This window comes from Oncorhynchus mykiss, chromosome 27 (assembly GCF_057628025.1).
Source record: "Oncorhynchus mykiss isolate SJ-2025 chromosome 27, ASM5762802v1, whole genome shotgun sequence".
In the NCBI taxonomy this organism is placed as follows: domain Eukaryota; kingdom Metazoa; phylum Chordata; class Actinopteri; order Salmoniformes; family Salmonidae; genus Oncorhynchus; species Oncorhynchus mykiss.
The window spans coordinates 1,596,769-1,604,654 of NC_143048.1; the positions used below are offsets into that span (position 1 = coordinate 1,596,769).

The 7,886-nt window shown below is 38.6% G+C and overlaps 1 long non-coding RNA gene across 1 annotated transcript; it reads right to left on the minus strand.

Moving 5' to 3' along the window:
• Window positions 1-1,672: 1,672 nt before the first annotated feature.
• On the minus strand, window positions 1,673-3,908 carry LOC149971189 (uncharacterized). Its single transcript, XR_016492514.1, has 2 exons — window positions 3,794-3,908; window positions 1,673-3,249 (listed from the first exon to the last, which is right to left on the minus strand). It is a non-coding gene; the product is annotated as an uncharacterized LOC149971189 (long non-coding RNA).
• Between the last annotated feature and the right edge of the window lie 3,978 nt (window positions 3,909-7,886).

Sequence of the window (7,886 nt, forward strand, 5' to 3'; positions counted from 1 at the left end):
TAAGCTTTTTGTGCATATGGAAAAGTTCTAGGATCTTTTATTTCAGCCTATGAAACATGTTGCGTTTATATTTTTGTTCAGTATGTTATTAAGTAACTGGTTCCACAGCTTTTTTGTAGTTTACCTAACTTTTCGGTAGAAGTGTTTCCTGAACTTAACATTTTCAGTTGGCCCAAACTTAGCTCCAACATAAGGAAATGTAGGCAGAAATTCAGTCAACTCAAAATGAAGTGTGTGCTCAATTTGTCTCATATGTACATTAAACTAGAAATTATTATTTGGAGTCTTATCTAAAAAAAAAGGCTGTGTTACAACACACACAAACAGTGCTTTTGACATACAATGTTTTCAACTTATATATTTGACACATGCATTGTGCATGTTGTATACAGTCATTATTATTCAACATGTCCTCACCTGTGATTTGAACTCACAACATCTTGGTTCATGGAATTCCAATCTTTGTACTACACCACCATCACTGGACCAACATTTTGAACGAAAAGTTAAAAAAAAGGCTGTGTATTATTTAATTGAAACAGCAAGATATTGCCTCCCGAGTGGCACAGCGGTATAAGACACTGCATTGCAGTGCTTGAGGCGTCACTACAGACCCGGGATCTGTGTCACAACTGGCCGTGACCGGGAGTCCCATAGTGCGGAGCACAATTGGCCTAGCGTCGTTGGGGAGGGTTTGGCTGGGCGGCAAAACTGGGCTTATCGTGTTCTAACAACTCCTTGTGACGGGCCGGGTGAGCGCAGGCTAACTTCGGTCATCAGTTGAATGGTGTTTCCTCTGACACATTGGTTAAGCAGGCGGGTGTTAAGAAGTGCGGTTTGGTGGGTCGTGTTTTGCGGAAGATGCATGATTCAACCTTTGTCAAGGTCAGAATTGGATCGCAATTGGATATCACAAACTTGGGGTAAAACAATGATGAATCTAACACTGTAAAAGTGTGAAAACTGTGAGCAGTGCTATTTCTGGATAGTTGCTGGTTGAAAATACTATCTACACAGGACCTTCTAATCACCAGGTTTACATGGGTGGGAATTTCGGCTTCCATGGTGACATCACCATGCGGTAAATTGATTAATAGACCAATAAGAAAGAAAGTTCCAAACCTCTCTGCCAATAACAGGCAGTTTTAATTATAGTCCCTATTCAGTCCACTCCCAGACAGTCCTAGCAAAATTATTGTTTGAGATGTAGTTTTTAACTTAAAAACTATTTTTTTTCCCATTTTAATTTAAATCTATTAGAGTAAGGTACTTAATTGTTACCCAGCAATTATTTGGTATTGATGTAAAAACGTTTGCATTGGGCCTTTAACAAGTGCAAAATGTACTTAAGTGGCAGTGGGGATGGTGGGCAAAAAATAATTTGGGCAGTAATTGTGCATTAATAGGCCAAATTACCATATTTTGAACATAATTACATCATGGAATAATTACATTGTTTATTGGGCTATACAATATGAATCGTTATAATGATGGACAGAACATGTCATATGCACCCTAATGTTAGTTGCCCTGCCACATTGAATGACAAAAATGAGGTCTGTGTACCTTATTGCTTCATCTATAAGTTAAAACTGACATTCATTTTTAAGATAGGCCTATATACTGTACCAAGTTCAATTTAGCATACTGACAAGATGATTGCAGAGAAATGTTGACTTTTAAAATGGTTTATTAATTATTATAGATAAGGTAAGATACACTATAGTAATGCTATTCTAGAACTAAAAGCATCACTTATCCAGTATATATATTAATCTGCTGAAAAAAAGCTAAACAATGACAGAGATTTCACTGTACTGAGACCTGAAGGCTATTACGGAACTACTGTAGAATGCCTCTCTAACACAAATATCACTATTGATATACAGAACATTGACCAAAACAAGAGTATAACAACACTAACAGCGGCATTTGTATGCTTTCAGTCCAAAAAGTATTTTCAAACTATGTAGGACAAAGGAATATGTTTTTACCTAACTAGCATGGCAAAAACAGCATTTATCTTAAAATAGCTACTATTCCGTAAAAATATTTCTAGCCTACTTAATTGGGAAATATATATGGCTATTGTGCTCTCTACTTTAAAGTAAAAAGCATAAACTCTCGTTTTCGTTGCAAAACGTTTTGCACCTATAAAAACGTTTTGCAACCGCGCCCCACTAATGAATAGTACCATTCAGCACTTCTGACATTCGACAGGGAGAAACACTTCAGCACTAAACAGCGCTTATCGCTGCGATGGACGCTGTCCAGTGCTGAAGTGCATAATGACACCTTCAGCCCCCTCCTTCACATTACAACACTTTACCGGTATGAGATGACTTTAGGTCTATGTTCAGCCAATTTATCACGATCTTATTTATATATTTACTTGATCCAAGTCGACTCCTGTAACAAACATTAGTCTTTCTTGTCATTCAGTGACAAAAAAACAACAACCCTTTGGTAGTCCCATATTATATAGGTTGGTCTACTTGAGATGTACAGAGTTGAAGGCTCTTCCCGGTAATCATTGGTGGTAAATTATAATGAAGACTGTTCATGTTTGTGGAACTGCAACTATATCTCTAGTAATTATATGAATACAGTGTAGTTATTTACAAGTTTTTCAACGAATGAACTGTACATTATCACCGAGACACCAATGGGTGCTGTTAATTTGGCTTGTGTCAGCTTTTGAGCTGTTTTCTGGGTTAGGTGTGACACTAGAGTCTTCATTAAACGGCGTGTTCTGTTCATTTTTCTGGACTGCAGCGAGGGGCGCTCGGAGACCGGGTCTAACCATGATGCAATGTCGGGTTGCTTGCTCCCCTTTGATGGTTTTAGGGCTGCAGTTATCCCGCTCATACTCCTCCTGCGCCTTTCGAATCTTGCCCTTTTTCATCTTCCTTTTGTGTAAATGAAAAGTCACGAGAGAAACAATTATGATCCCAATGATAACCGCCATGAGGACGATGAGCACGACAGTGGACGAGAATGCCAGAAACATCTGATCAACTTGGTTGATGCATGTCCCATTTGTCTGAGTAGTCCCGTTGAAGGTGCAGTGTGGTATGGAAAGCTCCAAATTCTCCGATGTTCTGGCACTCATTTGGTAGGCTTCTTCTCTTTATTCCTCGAATACAATTAACCGGGGAATATTACTTTATACTTCTTTAAAGTCAATAGCACAGTACTGCAACCATTCCACTTGAGTGAAATGTAATGTATTTCCAATGTAGGAGTCACCTGAAAATGTAACCAGCAAAAATATGATATTAGTAATGCAAGCATCAGGGAGGCTACACAACGATGACCATAATACATCCATACAGATTAATACATCACGAAATCCACTTTTCAGTAAAATACAATTTCGGTTTAAGACAATACCAGTAAACTATAGTTTACTTAAAATGTGCCTATAGGCTATATGTTTGTTCGGTAGCCTTCATTCAGTTAACGCCTATGACTGGACTTGAGTTTATAAGTAGGCTAGTAGACTGAAGAAATATAATGAATAAATGCTGCTGTAAAATAAGAGAGGTACAGCTGTAGCATAACTAAATGCTGGAGCCTATGGAATAGATTTGAAATGATGGCTATTCATATTCATGTGATTGCTTACCTCGGACAAAACACTATTATTTCAACATTTGAATGAAAAAACAAACATCCTTCGATAGAGTTGGAAAATGATCCTTTAGGATATGAAACGCATCTATTATTATCTGTTTAACTAATCTCCTTTTATCAAACATCTTCAGATTGATTATATAAATATATAGTTTACCTGCAGCTATGGTATAATTATTGCTGCTCTCGCGGACTGGTCGAAGTAGCAGAATCCTGAGGGAAAGGCATACAATACAGCAAATCCCTGCAATGACGTATCGTGAATGATAATCCAAAAGCTTCGGTGACTAGCCGCCTCATTCATACATATGTCCAGATGCCAGATGACACACCCTGTAGTTCCCTAGAAATTCAAATGTATACAAATCTTTAACAACATCCTTTCATTGTTTTATTTTAGCACGTAATTCATGAAATGTCTCAATGTTGATGTCTGAATCTCTCCGTTAACCCCATGACTGTAAAATATATAAGCTACATACATTTTTAAAACTAATAGGGTAATTTGGGGCCCCAAACATACTCACTTTAAATTTGATCACTTTATTAAAAACTGGTTCACATTTTTCTCTCTAACTAAGTGGATTATTTATCTTTGGGCTCCCTTAATGTTATATATGAAAACGTTTATATATAGAACTGCATTAGATTATATACTGTATATAACTTTATGTACATGACAAATTATTAGCTCAATGTACCTCAACATTGTTTTGTTGGAGTGACTTAAAACAGTTGAGATGAGACCAATTACATTTTTTGTTGTACAAGACTAGTGGCATCCAGGGAAAGTGTTTAAACAAAATTGTGACAAAGTGGTTTCTGTGAGAATTACAGGAGGGGGGGCATTTAACCCCGGGGGGCATAGACGGGGAAGTAGGGGTGCTGAGGATACTGGCAGCATCCCCTGAAATATAAAAATAAAGAAACGTTTATTTTTTTTATTTTTTTTATTTTTTTATGATACCAAAGTAGTGCACTGGCCCTTTACGGGTCTTGTATTAGTGGACCAATATAGACGTCTGTAGCGGGCCATATTTGTTTTATTAGCCAGGACAAACATATTTTTATGATTACATTAATATCATCAAAATCAATAAATCATAGCACGTTTTTTGGGTAGAATCTTGATGAAAAATTCGGTTAAAAGTGCCATTTATATTTGTAAAACACATTGAAAATGATACTGTTCCTGCTTCCTGTTGTCATGGCTTTTTTATTGATAGTTGAGTGTCAAAACACTGTTTGCAGATGTCCAAATTCATAATCAATATGCTAAAATAAGTATTGATATTTTGAAGACCAATTCATAAAAGTTACTACCTACACACACATCATAGTTAGTATCCTACCCTGTGAACTGCACACGCACCAATATTTACCAAGCATTCACTCAAGACTGGAGTTGATTAGCTTGTTCTGCTGTACTCAATAGATCACTCACTCACATCAATATTGTATTGAAATGAAAGGAACTGGTAGAATAACCGCGGTGACATGTACCATTCGTGTTCTTCTAACAGACAAACCTCTATGAACTTGGGCATCACAAGGGGCAAACTACCTGCCCTCCAGGACACCTACAGCACCTGATGTCACAGCAAGGCCAAAAAGATCATCAAGGACAACAACCACCCGAGCCATTGCCTGTTCACCCCGCTACCATCCAGGAGGTGAGGTCAGTACAGGTGCATCAAAGCTGGGTCCGAGACACTGAAAAATAGCTTCCATCTCAAGGACATCAGACTGTTAAACAGCCAAATCAAATCAAATTTTATTTGTCACATACACATGGTTAGCAGATGTTAATGCGAGTGTAGCGAAATGCTTGTGCTTCTAGTTCTGACAATGCAGTAATAACTAACAAGTAATCTAGCTAACAATTCCAAAACTACTACCTTATAGACACAAGTGGAAGGGGATAAAGAATATGTACATAAAGATATATGAATGAGTGATGGTACAGAGCGGCATAGGCAAGATACAGTAGATGGTATTGAGTGCAGTATATACATATGAGATGAGTATGTAAACAAAGTGGCATAGTTAAAGTGGCTAGTGATACATGTATTACATAAAGATGCAGTAGATGATATAGAGTGCAGTATATACATATACATATGAGATGAATAATGTAGGGTATGTAAACATTATATTAGGTAGCATTGTTTAAAGTGGCTAGTGATATATTTTACATCATTTCCCATCAATTCCCATTATTAAAGTGGCTGGAGTTGAGTCAGTGTGTTGGCAGCATCCACTCAATGTTAGTGGTGGCTGTTTAACAGTCTGATGGCCTTGAGATAGAAGCTGTTTTTCAGTCTCTCGGTCCCAGCTTTGATGCACCTGTACTGACCTCGCCTTCTGGATGATAGCGGGGTGAACAGGCAGTGGCTCGGGTGGTTGTTGTCCTTGATGATCTTTATGGCCTTCCTGTGACATCGGGTGGTGTAGGTGTCCTGGAGGGCAGGTAGTTTGCCCCCGGTGATGCGTTGTGCAGACCTCACTACCCTCTGGAGAGCCTTACGGTTGTGGGCGGAGCAGTTGCCGTACCAGGCGGTGATACAGCCCGACAGGATGCTCTCGATTGTGCATCTGTAGAAGTTTGTGAGTGCTTTTGGTGACAAGCCAAATTTCTTCAGCCTCCTGAGGTTGAAGAGGCGCTGCTGCGCCTTCTTCACGATGCTGTCTGTGTGGGTGGACCAATTCAGTTTGTCTGTGATGTGTACGCCGAGGAACTTAAAACTTACTACCCTCTCCACTACTGTTCCATCGATGTGGATAGGGGGGTGTTCCCTCTGCTGTTTCCTGAAGTCCACAATCATCTCCTTAGTTTTGTTGACGTTGAGTGTTAGGTTATTTTCCTGACACCACACTCCGAGGGCCCTCACCTCCTCCCTGTAGGCCGTCTCGTCGTTGTTGGTAATCAAGCCTACCACTGTTGTGTCGCTAACACAGTGAGGCTGCTGGCTACATGCAGACTTGAAATCATTGGCCACTTTAGTAAATGTCACTTTAGTAATGCCACTTGAATCATGCTTACATATCTTGCATTACTCATCTCATATGTATATACTGCATTTTATACCATCTATTGCATCTTGCCTATGCAGCTCGGTCATTGCTCATCCATATATTTACATGTACATATTAATATTCCATCCCTTTACTTAGATTTGAGTGTATTAGGTAGTTGTTGTGGAATTGTGCGATTACTTGTTAGATATTGCTGCACTGTCAGGAAGTAGAAGCACAAGCATTTCCCTACACTGGCAATAATATCTGCTAACCATGTGCATGAGACCAATAAAATTAGATTTGATTTGATTTGGAACTGGGAAGCTGTTATGTTAGAAGATAGATAGATAGCTAATTGATACTAACATTAACGTTCCTGAAGAGTACAAATCAAATGTAGTAGTTGCTAGCCAGCTCGTCAGTCAGCTGATGTATGCTAGAGATTTTAAACTGGTTTCAACTGTTTTGTGCCGACTGTATTTTGTATTCGCTGCAAGTTAAATTGATGGAATACTGAGGCATTTGTTGTATGCATAATTCTGACAGTGCTTTGATATGTGCATATTGTGACAATGTATACATCCCTCACTCTGCGGCATGTTATGGTACTAAAGTACAGATCCTGAAGATGTGCACAGTGCCAAAACACAGGACTGTACAGCTTCAACTTTTGTGTGAAGAGATTGTCAGCAAATGATTAAACTATTGTGACTCATTTACAGTCACAATAAAACAGTGGTGAGATATGGAGGTACAGTGCCTTGCGAAAGTATTCGGCCCCCTTGAACTTTGCGACCTTTTGCCACATTTCAGGCTTCAAACATAAAAGATATAAAACTGTATTTTTTTGTGAAGAATCAACAACAAGTGGGACACAATCATGAAGTGGAACGACATTTATTGGATATTTCAAACCTTTTTAACAAATCAAAAACTGAAAAATTGGGCGTGCAAAATTATACCCAGCTTTATTGCTCCAGACCACCACAAGGTGGAGTTAGAGCACACATTATGCATTTGGGTCCCAAGGTTTTTAAATATGACCAATCATATCGAGTGGTTCCAATGACGAATTTGACACGAGCTACCTGTCCCTGGGTGAAAATGGCTGACAAAACATTATGGTGGAACCAAAAGGAAGCAGTTATAATGTCATAATGGGTCAAGCGAAACATTTATAATTGAGAGGACTATTTTAGTTAATGTAGAAACAAACGTTTGTGCATATTTTT